Source organism: Protopterus annectens, chromosome 5.part0 (genome assembly GCF_019279795.1).
Source record: "Protopterus annectens isolate FY-2018-M chromosome 5.part0, PAN1.0, whole genome shotgun sequence".
Lineage (NCBI taxonomy): Eukaryota > Metazoa > Chordata > Ceratodontiformes > Protopteridae > Protopterus > Protopterus annectens.
Window position 1 is genome coordinate 186,041,474 of NC_056735.1, and position 18,024 is coordinate 186,059,497.

An 18,024-nucleotide genomic window follows, 5' to 3' on the forward strand; every position below is an offset into this window, starting at 1 on the left:
CAGAAAAAAGGTGGTCATTGTCCCACTGTACTCATCCCTCATTAGACCCACCATAGAATACAACTCCACGTTTGGTATGTACCTCTCAAGACATCTGCAACAACTGGAAAGCCCACAGAAATACCTCACTGAAAGAATCACAGGCCTAAAGCAGATGCCCTTTGCTGACCGCCTTAAAAAACTCCAGCTATACCCTGTCGAATATCATCTACTCAGAGGCGATCTCTGTTTAACATACAAGGCCATGTCAAACCCAGAGCTGTTGGACATGCTACACTTAAAGAAATCCCAATCCCTCAGTGACATACGCTCCAGGGATCTAAACCTCGTCATCACAATAAACAAAATATGCTGGAGAGATAGGTTCCTGACCCAGAGACTCCCCGGACTCTGGAATAGACTGCCCATACATGTCAAGCAGAGCGCCTCTTTGGCCCTCTTCAAAAGGAACCTTGACGATTGGATGGGAGAAAGGAAATTCACCACGGGGATCACGTCAGTCGCCCTGCTAGACATGGGTCCAGGGAAGTAAATAGTGTGGGAAGAAATAGCCAAGGAATGGTTATGGCTAGGCTTGTATAGGCCCTAGGGCCGATAGCCTAGTACCTCCCTATGAACCTATATATGTGTGTGTGTGTGTGTAATGTGTGTGTGTGTGTGTGTGTGTGTGTGTGTGTGTGTGTGTGTGTGTGTGTGTGTACACACAAATATATATAGACACGTACACACACACACACACACACACACACACACACACACACAGAAATAGATGATCATAAATTCATATTCCAAATGAAGTTTTCGGAATTTGGTTGAAACTCACAATATCTACCAAAAAAATCTATGAACTTATGAAACATTAAAACTCCAAAAAAAGCTTCAATATGGTTCTACATAGGTGCAGGTCATTGTTTTGTTTCTTTTCCATCTTCAATAATTCGCTTTACTAGGGTTTTAGTTGACATTCCATGAGTCGGGTAAAAGCCATTCAAATATATAAAGTGTAGCTGTGTGTGTGTGTGTGTGTGTGTGTGTGTGTGTGTGTGTGTGTGTGTGTGTGTGTGTGTGTGTGTGTGTGTGTATATTTGTACACACACACACACATATATTTATATATTTCCACTGTAAGACATACAGACACAACAAATACCAGGTTGGTTGAGGGTAACAGTTAGCTGCCTCTCTGGTTTGGTGTAAGAATAAGATATCACTAGGGCCCTTAGGTCCCTGCACCAACCCAGATACAGTTAGAGCTCTGCAGTCAGATAGTGTGCCAGTGTAAGTCCTCCAATGCTCCAATCTTCAATCAACAATATCACTCTGACATAAAAATCCTTTATTGAAGCAAAATAACCATGAACTTAGCGCTTCTATGTCTAGGGACTTCTTCAGAGTTCAACAATATACCTGACGTTATTTCCTTTTATATAACCTTCACAATCAATAAATTAATTAACCAACATTAATGATTCATAATAAAGACTTTTCTTTAAAATTGTAACATAAATATCCTAATATATATGTAGTATAAAATCCATGTTTCAAATAATTATTGTCTTCCTCTTCTGAAAACTCACAATAGAAAACTTCATTCATACTAGGTGGTTTAGTTGCATTCAGTCTGATTTGCTACATTAATTTCTTAGGTTTTGTCAAATTGTCATCACCCCCCTCTGTCATTCATTTCAGCTTTATCAATATTGAAAAAAAATGAACATATTAAAGGAGGCACATGTCAATGAATGATTATATAAAGCATTAGTGACCCTGCCTTTCTAAATATCATAAATGGAGGCACATGTCAATGAATGTTTATAAAAAAGCATTAGTGACCCTGCCTTTCTAAATATCATAAATGTGCTAAATTCTGTCTTTTAACTTCATTGAAGTTTTTCCTACATAAAATCCAGCACGAGACGCATGTTGCTAAAGAAACAACCTTCTTAGTGTTACAACTACATCTCCCGTGGCACTTCAAAGCCTTACTTCCCTCTTCCACAATAACATAGGGGCCATTATTTATAAACCTACAATACTTGGCAATATCCACACTTTCCCATTTCTGAAACTGTGTGGCTACCTGTCCTAATAGTTTTCCAAATAATTCTTGATGTTTCTACCCTTACTGTATACCACATTCGGCACATTACCCAATATATTCTTAAACTTATCTGTAAATACAAAATCACAACAGTTATACGTAACTTTTACTAAACTAGGGGCCATACTATTGTATGGTATTAGCATGGCCCCTTCCTTGTGAACACTTGTTACCTTGTTAATTTTTTTCTACATTCTGCTGCTGGAATGAATTTTTAAACCCTTCAACTGGCCTTAAAATGGGGGTGATCAAAATCTGGTTGGGGTAACTCCTCTACCTAAACAGATTTGTAAAAAAACTAACTCATTCACAAACTTATCATCGGAACTTAACTTTGAAAGGTGTGCCATCTGACCCTTTGTTACACTTCTTTTTTGACTAAAAGGATAACTGTGATAATTTAAAAATGCATTTAAATAAGTTGTTTTATGAGAAATATTGGCTGTGAACCTGTTGTTCACCATGCCTTTTTCAATGGTCACATCCATATAATAAACTACCTTGGAATCACATACAAAAGTGAATTTAAAAAAATGTGTAGTGCCCTCCAAAAAGATCACAAATTGTTCAAAGGAGGCAATATCTTTCGTCCATAAAATAAATATGTCATCCAAGAATCTAAAGTATTTGTGTATTTGCTTTTTAAAGGGACAGAACACAAGAAGTTATGTACTCACCATAATGTTCGTTGAATGTAGTCCATCTTGCCTCACATTCTTACCCGTGGGTTTGGAGCCGAACCTCGGCTCTGACTCGGCCATACTCTAGCTCGAAGTCTTCAATTGGCTCATGGCTAAGAGGTATCCCATGCTGCAATGCACCTATCCCCCAGATCTTGTTTGCTGTGAGCTCACATATACACACACACACACACAAACACGTTGAGAGGAAGAACCAACTCAACATATCAAGAAGAAGCGCTGAAACCAGAGACTCTACCTCTAGGTCCTCCAGGAGGGGATAGTTGGGTGGGTTAGCAAGAATGTGAGGCGAGATGGACTACATACATAGAACGTTATGGTGAGTACATAACTTCTTGATGTTATGTAGTCCAATCTCGTCTACATTCTTACCCGTGGGACAGCATCCCCTAGCACCTAGACCTTGGGCGGCTCACTGGAAAATACTCCTGAGCACTGTGGAACCAAATGAGAATCTGCCCCTTGATACCAGATCCAATTTGTAATGACTAATAAAGGTGTGAGGAGATGTCCAAGTAGCTGCAGCACAAATATCATCCATAGACATCCTAGCCTGAAAGGCAGTAGAAGTAGACATTGAACGCATAGAGTGAGCCTTTACCTTAAAGAGTAATTCCTTGCCATTTGAAGAATAGATGAAAGAAATGCAGCTAGAAATCCATCTGGACAGAGTTACTTTGGAAACTGAAGTCCCTAGTCTATTGTCTGAAAGAGAGACAAATAGTTGATCAGATTTCCTAAAATCTTTTGTTCTATGCAAATAGAAACTTAATTGTCTGTGGACATCTAGCTGATGAAACTTAAATTCTGCCTTGTTAGAGAATTCAGGGAAAAACACAGGCAACTCAATAGATTGGTTGAGATTGACCACTGAAGCAACCTTAAGCACAAAGGAAGGATTAGGTCTTAGCAAAATCCTATCCTTGTGAAATATCAAGTAAGGGGGCCAGACTGATAAAGCTTGGAGTTCAGAGAACTGCCTAGCCAAAGTGATGGCTATCAAAAAGAGTGTCTTCCAAGACAAAAATTTAATATCACAGGTTGCCGTGGACTCAAAAGGAGATGAGGTAAGCTGCTGTTGCACAAAATTAAGGTCCCATGGCATAACAGGATCAAAGACCGGAGGTCGAAGTAGCATAGTCCCTTTGAGAAAAGCCCTACAAAGTCTGTGTGCATTAGATTGGGTTCATTAGCAACATGAAAAGTAGAAATGGCTGCCAACTGCACTTTGATAGTTGCCGCAGCAGATCCCTGACTAAGCAGTTGCGATAAAAACTCTAAAACTGATGAGATGGGAGCTATATAGGGATCAATCTGTCTTTCAAGAGCCCAAATGGAGAATCTCTTCCACTTACTGGAATAAATCTTCCTAGTAGAAGGCTTGTGGGAGGAAGACAGAATATGAACCACCTCAGGTGAAAAATCATGAAGCCTGACTAGGGATGGAATTGGAGCAGCTATGCTGTCAACCTGAGGGTCTGGATGGAGGGGTGGAACTGCCCTGACATATGAGCCAACAGATCCGGCTCTTTGTCCAGAATCCATGGCTCGCCCATTAGATAAGGGTGAAGAAAAGGAAACCAGATCTGACAAAGCCAGTGTGGAGCAATCAGTATAATTTTGCTTCCCATAGACTGTGCTTTCTGAATAACCTTCGTTATCAAGGGAATTGGAGGGAAGGCATAGAGAAGACTGGCGGGCCAACCGTGAACTAGAGCATCCCTGGGTGCTTCCCCTTCTGGGGAATAAGGGTGAAGTAGTTGCTGAATTTGGCATTGAGGGGACTGGCAAACAGATCGCAGCAAGGCCGTCCCAGTCTGTGGAAAATCCGTTCCGCCACTTGTTCATTCAGGGGCCACTCGTGAGGCATCAGAATAGCTCTGCTCAGCCTGTCGGCAATCACGTTGGACTTCCCCGGAATGTGCGTTGCCACTAGAAAGCGCTGGGAAGATACTGCCCACTGCCACACTCAAAGAGCCTCTCTGCAAAGGGGATACGACCTGGTTCCTCCCTGTCTGTTCAGATACCAGACCACTGACATGTTGTCCGAGTGGATTGCAATTGTCCCATGAGGAAGAAAGCTTTGAAGTGCTTGCAACGCTAATAGCACCGCTCTCATCTCTAAGACATTGATATGCAAATGGATCTCATGTTCTTGCCACGTGCCTTGGACAGTCCTGCCGAGAGAATGCCCCCACCCAATCTGGGAGGCATTCATGGTCACAGTGGCAATCGGAGGAGGAAGAACGAAAGGCATACCCGTGTTGAGATTGCTGGTCTGAAGCCACCAGCACAGATCCTTCTTGCACCCGTCAGTTTTTACAATAAAGTGGAAGAGTGGAAGGTGTTGAAGAGACCATTGGGTAAAAAGTAGCCACTGAAGAAGCCTCATGTGAAGTCTTGCAAGAGGCACTAGCATAATCGTGGCAGCCATGGTCCCTAACAACTGGAGGACCACTTTTGCCTTGACCATCTTCAGTGGTAGTAGAGCGTAGACTTGCTGCTGTAAAACCTGAATTCTCTCTTCTGGCAGGAAAACCCTCATGAGCAATGTGTCTAATTTGGCGCCGATAAAGGTAACACGCTGTGAGGGGAACAATGCTGACTTTTCCCAATTCAAGGTGATTCCCAGACTTTGGCACAGTGCAATAGTGGTGTCCCTGGTCTGTACTAGTAGATGCCTGGTGGTGGCAGACAGGAGCCAGTAGTACAGGTACGGAAACACTTGGAATACCAGACGTCTCAAGTGAGTCATTACCACTGCCATGCATTTGGTGAACACCCTGGGGGCTGTGGTGAGACTAAAGGGCAGAGAACAAAACTGAAAATGACTGGCTCCCAGCCGGAAGCGTAGGTGACTTCTGGATGCCCTGTCCATTTTTATATGGTAGTAAGCATCCTTGAGGTCGATGGAGCACATCCACACATCTTTCCCTAATAACGGGAGAATTGACTGTAATGTGACCATGCGGAACTTGGACTTCTCTATATGAAGGTTCAAATGTTTGAGATCCAAAATGGGTCTCAGGTCCCCTGTTCTTTTCGGCACCAAAAAGAATCTGGAGTAAGTCCCTAATCCTACTTGGTCTGAGGGGACGGGCTGGATGGCTCCTTTTAATAGCAACTTTTGAACTTCTAAGGTTGCGAAATCCCTTTGACTGGGTGGGACGTCTGGGATTCTTTTGTTTGGAGGGGGAGATGAAAGAAAAGGAATATGATAACCTCTGGAGATTATCTCTAATACCCACTCGTCTTGGGTGATGTCTCGCCAGGCTTCTGGGTATAGAGAAATGCGACCTCCGACTGGCTCCAGTGACGCACAGTTGGGCCTCCACTCAGGAGCGCTGGTAGGGAGAGCCACAAAAGGAATTGCAGTCCCCCTAGTTACGCGGGCGTCCTCTGCCTCTAGGGCAGCGTCTACCTGTAATTCCACCCCTCCTCTGCCTCTGGAGGAGGAATCACTCTGTGTCGTGAAAAAACCTCTGCGATTTTCTGAACCACATTTTTTCACCCTTCTGGCCCTTGGGATAAGGTGTAGAAGGCATGGAAAAACGGACTCCCATGGCAGACAGAGTTTTCCCTTCCTGCTCGCACCTAGTGAGAGTATCCTTCACCTTGATTCCAAATAAGGATGAACTGTCAAAAGGTGCGTTGGTGAAGGTAGACTTGAAGGCCTCCGCGAAGTTACACAGGCGCATCCAGGAGTGTCTCCTAAGAGAGACTCCAGAACCCACAGCTCTGCTCGCTCCATCAGCTGCGTACAAAATCAGCCTCATGAAGGAGTTGGTAATAGAATTTAGGGTAGACATCTGAGCATTGACTTTGAGCCACAGCATCAGAAATGTTACCCTGTAGAGAATCTCCTTTAGGAAATCTCTTTGGAGCCGTGTAAAATGCGATAAGTAGTTCAGTGACCGCAGTGTAAAGGCCGCTGATGAGAACACATGCTTCCCATACCTGTCCATAGCCCTGGACTCCTTGTTAGGGGGATAGACTGTAGATGACGTTTCTGCAAGTTCCTTCTTGGTGGCTGCTGCCACCACCATGGCCTCTACTGGAACGCCTTTTGTAAGAAATTATCAGGGGGAGCAGACAAAAACTTGTTGGGTCTCCTAGGGACCGGTTCAACAGTGTCCAGAGTTTCCCACACCTTTTGACAAACGAGGTCCAGGTGCTCAAACGGGGGAGAAACCCAAGAGGCGGAGGTTTGGAACCCAAAGGCCTTCAGGAACACAGACTACTCCTCAGAAGGGGCTTTAGATGGCCAGTCGCCTCTATGTCTCAGTATTTCCAAGATATCTGAAAAAGAGATACCATCAGAAGACAACTTAGGGGACCCCTCTGACTCCTCGAGTTCGGTGTCAGATGTGAGAGACTCATCTTGGGAGTCAATGTGCTTCCTCTTGCACACTTTCTTTCTGGGTGGCTCCTCAGATAAAAAACCCGGGGTGGCCTCAGAAAGCTGGGGATCACTCATAGAGGTATCCTGAGGCTTTAGGTCTCCGCTGTTCCTAGATCGAGGGTGATCAGATACTGATATCGCTGCTGGAGGGGGAAGAGTGTCGGTAGCGTAAGATGCAGCTGACGACCTGGCCAGCACATTCCTCATGAACTTGAAAGCTGATCCCCCCCAGCTCTGAAGGTCGACTAACCGCAGAAGACAGCCTCGGAGCAGAGGATATAAGGTCCGAAGCCGATGTCGGGTCCACGCTCACCCAAGCCGAAGTGCCAAGGGGAAGGCTCAGAGCCGAAGATTGACCCGATACCTCCCTCCCAGCTCTGACTGGCGAACTGTGAACCCTGGACCCCATGGACGGCGCCGATGGGGTCGGAGCAGAGATTGGAGCAGAGATGCCAAAAGAGGCTACTGGAGCCGATCTCAAGGCATCAGACGAAACCGAGAGCTCTGGCTCCGAAGAAAGGTCCGGAGGAGGAACAGCCAAAGATGAAGAGAGGACGGGCTCTGGAGCCAAATGGGCCGGAGCCGAAAGCAATTTAGCCAGCTCCGATGACTGGAGCAGTTTCTTCACCACTCTATAGACATCGTCATCGGAAAGTGTCCTGGAGGATCTAGAGGACATGGTCGGGGATCTGGATCTCGCTACAGGGAGACTCGTCGAAAAACTGGAGACCGGCTCCGAACTGACAAATCTGACACCGGTTCCAATAAACCTGGAGCCGATGTAGACATCATCGAAGCACTGTCTTCTATCAGCCCCGAAGCCAGTGGAGCCGAAGAAGCAATTGTAGTTTTAATAATTTTCTCCAGCGGCTCCAAGGAGACGGACAGAGCCAGAGAGTGCTTCTTAGATGATTTTTTGTCCATCTTTTTGGAAGGAGAAGACATGGAACTGGAGGATCTTTCCAAATACTCTTCAAAAGAAGGTTTCAGCAATCCTCATAAAATTAGCTTGTTCTTCCTCTCTTGCAGCACGCGGGGGCTGAAAGCATGACAGAAGAAGCAGGATTCCTGTAAATGAATAGCCCCCAAGCAATACACGCACACAGAATGCCCATCCATCAAAGACATTTTATTGTTACACTTAACACACTTTTTGAAGCCCAAAGGCCTGTGCTCTTTAGACATGTTGAGACAAGAACACACACACACACACACACACACACACACACACACACACACACAGGGGAAAACGGTAGGAGCACCTTCACCACAGAAATCAAAGAAGCGCGGGAAACTAGAGCCTCTAACTCAAACGGCCTAGAGACCACGAGGTAACCACAGGGAGGACTAAGTCCTCTAAGTTAAACGGGCCTAGCCCAGGAAAAAATGGGGAACAAACAGTCACACTACAAGGAACCCACTGACAAGGGGGATTAACCTACTACACAATCAGAACAAGAACAGAAAAACAGGGGAGGACTAGGTCCTCTAACTGAAACAGGCCTAGCCCGTAAACACCAAGGGAAATGGGATACCAGAAAAGTTCAATAAACTGTTAGAAGTAAAAACACATACACACACTAGCTATTAAAATAGCTTTTGGAGCTACTAAATCGAACAAATAGTAGAAATTTTGTACTTAGTCACGGCCAAGAGCGAGACCACGTCCGAGCTGTACGAGCAGCAAACGAGATCTGTGGGATAGGCGCATTGCAGCATGGGATACCTTTTAGCCACGAGCCAATTAAAGACTTTGAGCTAGAGTATGGCCGAGTCGGAGCCGAGGTTCAGCTCCAAACCCACAGGTAAGAATGTAGGCGAGATTGGACTACATATCAAACATTCAAATTCCACCAAAAACCAAATGTGCATACACTGGGCCACATTTGACTCCCATTGGAAACCCTGAAATTTCCTGGAAGAACTCCCCTTCGAAGTACACAAAGTTGTTAAACACCACTAACTCCACACATTGCATAATAACAAGTAAATCAATTCTACTTAAATGACTGTCATATAATGCACAATTAGAAAAATATTTCAATCCTGTTTTGTGAGGGATCACAGAAAAAGGATTAATCACATCAATAGTTCAAAAATGACATCACTCCTGCAACTGGATTAATTTAACAGTTCCAAAAAATGCCAAGAGTCCCTCCCAACAGGAGTTTCGCTCCTATTCATGTTGGCAATGATGGTCAACAAAGGCAGTTAGCAGTCCAGTCTTTGATCCCTTTGCCGCTACAATTGGCCTCAATGGGGGATCTGTACAGTTTTTGTGGACTTTTGGAACTCCAAAGACTGATGGAATTACCAGATTGTCCACTTTTAAGTGCCAATAAACATCATGAGTTATAGTCCCTTGGCTTAACATGTTGTTTAAAATAGTATCCCAGTTTGTAGTAATCCAAAGAAATTTCATTTTTAGACACACATCTATGTCACTGTCACATAAAATGTCCGTCATTTTTCTTGCATAAATACAATGATCCATTAAGACTATCCCACTCTGTCTGGTTTCAGTAGTCTCACTGACTTTTCATTAGTCAAATAATTAAGAGCACTCCTTTCACCATGGGTTAAGTTTTCACCACTCACTCGGGTTATTTGAACCATTCTGAATTGCTCTTCATACATGCGCTCATAACAAAGTTATGGTTATTTTGCTTCAATAAAGGATTTTTATGTCACAGAGTGATATTGTTGTTTGAACAATGGAGCATTGGAGGACTCTCACTGGCACGTTATTTTAGTAAGTGGTCGAATTTTTTTGTCATTGGTTACAACTTTGTAGTTGCCCATGTGGGGGTGTATAATGTTAGGTATTCCACCCTGTGGGAGATGCAGATAGACATTCTTAAGCTCTCTGCTTTTGTCTTTGACAAGGGCAAGCCCCTGACATTGAGCGGAATTTTACTATCACCAAGAATGACACCTATATTCAAAGATATAATAACTGGATTTGATAGCTGGCTAGTAAATCAGTGTCATTCTAGGGGGATCCAGTATGTGTCGGTATGGGATGAAATGATCATTAACCCCCCCCCCCCCCCTTTGCCAGGGATGGTCTGCATCTTTCGCCACTGGATTTTTGCACACTGGCTAAAATTTTGCTTTCCCCATAGAGCCATTCTTAGGCAAGGTTCACTTGATGGACATCCCAACATAGTGAACTCCAAGATGGATAACTTCAAGGCAGCACTACTAAATGTTAAAAGCCTAAACAACAAAATCTCTGAACCGGAGACCTTCCTTAACTTTCTGGATATCATCATTTGTGCAATTAAAGAAACCTGGTTCCACAGCAGTGACGGCACTTCCTGCATTCTAGGGTACAACTCCTATTGTGCATTCAGATTAACTGGCAACTGTGGGGGAGTATTTCTATTTATTCAAAACTCCACTGTTTCTCACCAGATTTCACATGAAATTGGTTGAAATCCTAGTTACACTCAATAAAATTACCACATTGTCAACTACAGATCCCCATCTATGACTCATTCTGGGCATTTAAAAAACCTTAACCAGTTAGAAATATTAGTAGTCAAACCAAATGCCTTTCTTAAAAGTGACTTCAACTATCCACACAGACTGGCATATATTTACTACCAGCAAGTTTGTCCAGAGGTTTTTGTGCTTTATAAATGCCAATGCATATGACCAAATTGTCCTCCTACCCATCAGAGATGTTAATTTTCTTGATCTTGTCCTCATAAACATTTCTTCCAGTTGCACCAGCCCACTTGTTACTCTGTTCCTAATCAAATCTGACCATCTTGTTGTGATCTTCTCTATGGAAGCCTGTTTTGTGGCTCCTGATAATGCCTTCTATATTAAGGGATTACTCAAAAAAACAATCATTTATTATTTACTGATCTTATTGATAATCACAAATGGTATAGATCCTCATCATGTCTCATAACTGCGGCTACTGCTTACTGCTTTGAATTTTACTCCCTTTTGGACAGATGATTTGAGGCAGCCATACCAGTCTGGAGTAAGCATAACAGCGAATTTAAAACTAAACCCATATGGTAGAATTAACACTTCAACAAACTCTGTTAAAAAGAAAAAGCTTCTGGACATCATTAAAAGATGTTCATTTCATCATTATAAAAGGAATTTAAAACTGCTTAAATAAGTCTCTCAAACTTATCATTAGGAAACTTAAGACCAACTCTGAACTTAGGACTGCACCTAATAACTATAAGGCCTTCTTCAGCTATAGTGGGATAATTAGATGTAACCTATAATTCTACACTGAATATATCTCAAAAAGTATCTCCCTCTCTGACCCCCAAAACACTGTCAATATTTTTGCAGACATATTTTCTACTGACCTCACTCCATCCACCCTCCCCTTCCTCTCCCCCTCCTCCTCCTGAGATCAAACTGGACCAAGTCCATTTGGCACCTTCCAAAATTAAAAATAGCTACTTCCATGTATCTGACAATATCTCTGCATGCCAGCTGAGAAGTGTAAAGTCACACTTGACAAAATCCCTCCATCAACTCTTCGTCCAGAGTCTCTCCACTGGTTATGTCTCCTAGGGGAAGGAGAATGACAGCTGTGGTATCCTTGCATAAAGGTGACCCCTCTACTGGCCCTGGAAATTAAAGTCATATTAGTCTCACTACTACTATTTGCAAGGTTTTGAAACAGATTATAGTAGAACAAATAAACAATGACATAGGTGACCTTATATCCCCAGATACACATCAGTTCAGCTTTGCAAAGGTAGTTTGCGACTGCTCAGCCTGGTTGAGTTCTTTGAAAAGGACACAGAGGCCATGAAAAAGGGGCATGCAGTCCATTCTGTTTATCTACACCTTCCCAAGGCCTTTGCCACTATTTCCCATGCTGGGATTACTGACACATTTTCCTAACTCAATATTAGGTCATATAAAGTTCCCTATATTGGTAACTGACTGTCTGGCAGAACCCGTAACTTTAAAGTCCTGGTTTTGTGCTCGACAGAAAAATGTCACTAGCAGTATCCTGGGTCCCCTCCTTTCTGGTATACACTTCTGTGACATAAAAGCCAATATCAAGGGACTCTGACTAACCAAGTTTTTTGATGATTGCAAACTGGGGGTAGATATCAAATCCCATTACGATATTCAAATTCAACAGCAAGGGCTGGACCAAACAAATGCTTGGTGTATTAATCACGGGCTTACCTTTAACACCATGAAATGCAGGATAGTTTCCTTTGGGCAATGCAGTGGAGCAGCGGTTAATGTTGTTGCCTCACAGCAACAGGTTCTCCAGTTTGATTCTTGGCTGGGCACCATCTGTGCAGAGTCTGCATGTCCTCCCTGCTTTTGCGTGGGTTTCCTCTGGGTACACCAGTTTCCTCCCACGTTCCAAAGACATGCATTTGGAGCAATTCTCCCCGGGAATCTGTTGAAAATAAGCTCTGTCCTAGTCAGACTTTCCCAGTCAACAAATGTTAAATAAATAAATCTAACATCACTAGTGCTTACCATATAGATAACATTCCAAAGGCACTTGGGTACATATGTTGATAACAGCCTCTTCTTTGATCACCATGTCTCTGGGGTGGTTAGAAAATCCTTCTTACCTTATACAGCTTATTCTTCATGACATCTCCTCAAGGTCCGAAGAAGTTATAATCCTACTTTATTCATCCTGTTGTAGGCCCATCCACTACATTTAATGCACCATTTGGCATTTACCTCACCAAGCACCTAAACCAGCTTGACAGACTTCAACATTTCCTCACCAAAACTCTCAGGTCTCAGTACCCTTAGTTACACTGACAGACTAAAAGCTCTTCTGCTCTACTCAGTGTCATACAGACACCTGATGAGTGATCTCTGCTTAGCTTTCCAGGCTATAAATGACCCAGCATTCTTTGAATTCCTCCACGTAAACAGAACAAGTGGCAAAGTGATAAAGCAAACACCTGTTCTAAAGACCTAAACACACACCATCACATCAACAAGACCAGATACTGTGCATTATATATATATATATATATATATATATATATATATATACATATATATACATATATATAAATACATATATATAATACACATATACATACATATATATACATACATACACACACACACTGTATGTGTGTGTGTGTATATATATATATATATATATATATATATATATATATATATATATATATATATATACACACACATACATACACATACGAACAGAGAAGAGAGAGAGAGTTATATACAAGTATGGGTCTATTAAAACAGAACAAGTGACCCAAATATCAACATTCACAAGGTCAACTTTACAAACATCAACACGCTACCATGTATGCACCATGCAGAAATCTCAATGCATTCAAAATAAATTTTTTTCAAAACAGTCTAAAAATGAAAATTATGCACTTACCACAATAGATATGTGCTGTCTGCTTCCATCCTTCCTCAATGGATGGGTTATCTGATCCAGTTTGGATCCAACTTTGGCCACTCTCAGACTTAAGATCCAAAGCTCAAGCCCTTCCCTTACCCATAATCCCCTGCAAGTGGAGAATTACCTCAGATTGAGATTTTCCATACCTTACTGTAAAGAGTATTATCCCCACTTATGTAAAAGAGTGACCATCTCGTAAAATAACCTACCTCCAGACAGAGATCTTAAAGAATACATGATCCAGCCAAAGGAGATACTAGTCTGGTCACTCCAGGATTTAATTATATCACATAAAAATGGGAATGAAGGAGGGAAATTGAGGAATGACAAAAGTAAGCAATACAGTTCTATCGTGATGATAAGCACATAACATTCATATCTGATCACAGCTGGTGACTTTAATAAAGCAGATCTGAAAGAAGTACTCCCGCACTACCATCAGTATGTGGACATTCCTACAAGGGGCGATATCCTGGACAAGGTGTACATAAACTTAAAGAAAGCTTATAAGGCAGCGCAACTTCCACAAATGGGGAAACTCTGACCATTATACCCTCTTGCTATTGCCATCTTACAAACCTGAACTGGTTAGAGAGAAACCCACAAAGAAACAAATCAGGATATGGCCCGAGGGGGCTACGGAGGCCCTCCAAGACTGCTTTTAAAGAACCAACTGGGATATGTTCAAGGAGGCAGCCACAGTGAATCAGTATCTAAACATTGATGAATACACTGAGGTAGTGATGGCATACATTTCAGACCGTGTTGATGGGGTAACAAATACCAAGAGTATAACTACCAGAAGCCATGGCTCACCCTTAAGGTATATGAGCTTCTGAAGGAGAGAAACACAGCTTACAGGACTAAGGAGAGAAACACAGCTTACAGGACTGAGGAGAGAAACACAGCTTACAGGACTAAGGAGAGAAACACAGCTTACAGGACTAAGGAGAGAAACACAGCTTACAGGACTAAGGAGAGAAACACAGCTTACAGGACTAAGGAGAGAAACACAGCTTACAGGACTAAGGAGAGAAACACAGCTTACAGGACTGAGGAGAGAAACACAGCTTACAGGACTGAGGAGAGAAACACAGCTTACAGGACTAAGGAGAGAAACACAGCTTACAGGACTAAGGAGAGAAACACAGCCTTACAGGACTAAGGAGAGAAACACAGCTTACAGGACTAAGGAGAGAAACACAGCTTACAGGACTGAGGACAAAACAGCCCTAAGTGTAGCAAGAGGTAATCTGAGTAGGGGTATAAAGGAGGCTAAGAGAAAGAAAGAAAGGTACAGAGCCACTTTGAAGACATGAAGGATGTAAGGAGACTATAGCAAGGCATACAGGAGATCATTGACTACAAAATCAGGTCAGCATAGTGTGAGGACAGCATTGAATTCCTGGACAGTTTGAACATCTTCTTTGGTAGGTTTGAGGAAAGAACAGGTTGGCACTAAAGCTACCCACTGATGAGAAGGATGCTGTACTCAGCCTCAGCACAGAGGAGGTAAAAAGAGAGCTAGGGAGAGTGAACCCCAGGAAGGCTGCTGGCCCAGACAACATACAAGGCAAGGTGTTAAAAGGCTGTGCTGATCAACTATCCACAGTGCTCAAAGAAATATTTAACACCTCTCTTGCCATAGCAAAAACACCCTCATGCTGCAAGGAAACTATCATCATCCCACTATCTATGAAAACCACTCCCTCCAGCCCTATCGACTACAAACCAGTTGCTCTGACATCCACTGTTATGAAATGTTTTGAGCGGCTGATCACAAAGCATCTGTCATCATGCCTACCTCCTGATTTTGACTCTCTGTAGTTTGCATAAATAGCGACAGTAACAGATCCACGGACAATGCTATCAGTAGCACTACACATGTCCCTTGATCATTTAGAGGGCAAAGACAACTATGTGAGGATGCTATTCATAGATTTCAGCTCTGCATTTAATATGGTGGTACCAATGCAGCTGACAGAAACTGGCACACTTAGGAATCAGTAAACATCTCTGTAACTGGATCCTGGACTTGCTGATGGAGAGACCACAGAGCATGCGTTCAGATAACACATCAAAGTGCATCACAATTAACACTGGAGTTTCCACAGGGATGTGTTCTCAGCCCACTGTTATTCACGATCCCGACCCATGACTGCTATGCTAAGCACAAGTCCAACCATATCATGAAGTTTGGTGATGACACCACACTCGTGGGGCTCATCACAAAGGAGGATGAAAATGTATATAGACAGGAGGTGGCATCTCTGATCAGTTGGTGCGAGGGGAACAATCTTGACCTGAATGTAAGCAAGATCAAAGAGATTATCATCAACTTCAGGAAAAGGAGAACAAACCATCCAGTGCTCATGATCAATGGTGAGAGTGTGGAGAGGGTAAGAGTACGAAATTCCTGGGTGTACACATATCAGAGGATCTCGTGGTCGGGAAACACCAGCCAACTGGTCAAGAAAGCGCACCAATGCCTCCACCTTTTAAGAAGTCTGAAAAAAGCTAAGCTTCCTCCTCATATTTTCTCCATCTTCTATAGAGGTGTAATAGAGAGCATCCTCAGCTGCAACTTCACAGTGTGGTTTGAAAGCTGCACAGTTACAGAAAGGAAGGCACTACAAAGAGTGGTGATGGCTGCAGACAAGGTAACAGGTTCCAGTCTTCCATCGATACAATATCTTATTCTGCAAGAAGCACTCGAAAGGCCACCAAAATAATACAGAACAATATGCATCCTGTGCATGGACTGTTTAACCATCTGCCATCGGGTAGGAGATATAGCATTCGCTGCAGGACTAGAAGATTCAGTAACAGTTTCTACCCTAAAGTGATTAGACTTCTGAATTCAGGCACTAGTCCCAGGGGTCTGGACACAAGTCAGTTTTTATTTGTGCAATATATACTTACATATATTCCAAGTAAGTGCAATATTTATTTATTATATCCATTGTCAGTATTATTTAACTCACTCAAGTGCAATATTAGACAAATAACTTAGGCATTTCAATATGTAGTGTGTTTTGTATTACTTTAAATAGGGTAGTTAATTGAACTCAGGGGAGGGTATTATTTTCATATACGAGTGTTGGTAAATGTCTCTGCTCTTTCTTGCATGTACTAGGTAGTATTGTATTTGTTTCCTCTACTTGTATGTGTTGTTTCACTTTCCTTTGTAATCTCAAGAATTGAGCTGATGCACAAAATTTCATTAAGGTTACATGTGTGTAGTTCTAAATGACAATGTTTACTTTGACTTTGATGTTGTCTGTTCCTCGACAGAAGGGTCAGAGTCTCTTGGGATGTTGCACAGAAGGATATTCCAGAGGACACATGAGCCAAAGTAAGCTTTAGTCCTTGATTGTAAATCCAGCTTGTAATGAGAAATGAAGGTATGGACACTGGACCAATTAGCTGCAGCACAAATGTCATCAAGGGATACTCTGGAGAAAAAGGCTGTGGAGGTAGACTCTGATCTAGTCAAGTGAGGAGGTTTGGGTAAAGACAACTTGTTCTCTCTGTAAATATGTCAGACACAATGGGATAACCCTCAAGAAAGAGTCACTTTAGATAGATACCCCTTTTCTCATTCTGGCTGTGGAAAATTTAACAAAAAAATGGATGTACTCCCCTTACTGGAGAAATTTTGGAAGAAAAAGGCAAGGTTAATAGACTGATTCGGTGATGATTCAAAAGCCATCTTTGGAAGAAATGAAGGATTGGTTCACAGAAAAATTCTATTCTTGTGGAAGACCAAATAAGGAGGTTTGCAAGAAAGGGTGTTTAACTCCAAACCCCACCAAGCAGAGGTGGCTGCCACAAAAAAAAAGGTCTTCCAAGCCACATATTTCAAGTCAGCCATAGCTGCAGGTTCAAAAGAGGGTCTAGTCAAGGCCTGTAAGAGAATGCTAATATCATATGGAGGAACGGTGTCCCTAAGGGGGAGCCTGAGAAGAATTTAAGAGAGGCAATGAAAGACTAAGTTTCCCAAACATGAAAACTGCAGATGGCTGCATGTTGGAATTTGATAGTAGAGTAGCTAGTATACTGTGAAACAGAGACACCAGAAAGTCCAGGACTGTTGAGAGAGGGTTGGAAATGTGTAAATCTTTTTATTGGAAGCCCAGACAGAAAATCTCTTCCATTTGCTCTTATAAAGTTTTCTAATAGAGGGTTTCTATAAGTTGGTCAGTATGCAAATGATTTGGGAAGAAAGTCTGACCTGTTTAGCCATCACTGGAAAAGGAAAAACCATGCAGTCAACCTGAGGGCTTGAAAGTATGGGTGATGCATTCTGGATGGCTGAGAGAGATCTGGAGTGGGGTTCGGCATCCCAGAAGAGGATATCAAATGAGATCAAAGGAAGGAAAACCACAACTGTTGGGGTCAGAAAGGA

General features: G+C 42.6%; 1 protein-coding gene and 1 pseudogene across 3 annotated transcripts in view; one reads left to right on the forward strand and one right to left on the reverse strand.

Annotated features, from left to right (window-relative positions):
• FAT3 (FAT atypical cadherin 3) overlaps positions 1-18,024 on the reverse strand; it is a 2,670,157-nt gene that overhangs the window by 517,023 nt on the left and 2,135,110 nt on the right. The gene's annotated exons all lie outside the window — the stretch shown is intronic.
• LOC122803028 lies at positions 638-838 on the forward strand (annotated as a pseudogene).